The sequence below is a fragment of the Octopus bimaculoides genome, chromosome 2 (assembly GCF_001194135.2).
Source record: "Octopus bimaculoides isolate UCB-OBI-ISO-001 chromosome 2, ASM119413v2, whole genome shotgun sequence".
Taxonomy (NCBI): Eukaryota; Metazoa; Mollusca; class Cephalopoda; order Octopoda; family Octopodidae; genus Octopus; species Octopus bimaculoides.
The window spans coordinates 79537287-79537925 of record NC_068982.1 but is presented as its reverse complement, the minus strand read 5'-3'; positions in this window follow the sequence as shown (position 1 = coordinate 79537925).

Genomic DNA, 639 nt, shown 5'->3' with positions numbered 1-639 from the left:
ACACACACACACACACACACACACACACACACACACACACACACACACACATAAATACACATGTATGTACGTATTGTGTATCTACGTATATTGTATTCATAAGCAAGCCTTTAGAAATATGCGTTCATTCTTTTATTCTTTTATTCTGTTATTCTTTTACTTGTTTCATTTATTTGACTGCAGTCATGTTGAAGCACCGCCTTGAAGGGTTTTTGTCGAACAAATCAACCCCAGGACTCATTTGTTAAGCCTAGTACTTATTCTATCAGTATATTTTGCCGAACTGCTATATTACGTTGACATAAACACACCAACACTGCTTGTAACAGGGGAGAAGCAAAAATACAAAGACACATACATAGATATATACATATGTATATAAATATATACGACGGGATTCTTTCAGTTTCCGTCTACTAAATTAACTCACAAGGCTTTGGTTGGCCAGAGACTATAGTAGGAGACACTTGCAAAAGGTGCCACATAGTGGGACTGAACCCGTAACCATGTGATTGGGAAGCAAGGTTCTTACCATACAACCATGCCTATGTATATTTCTTTATGTAGTGTAGTATATATGTATGAGTGTGCGGCGTGTGAATATATATATATATATATATATATATATATATATATATA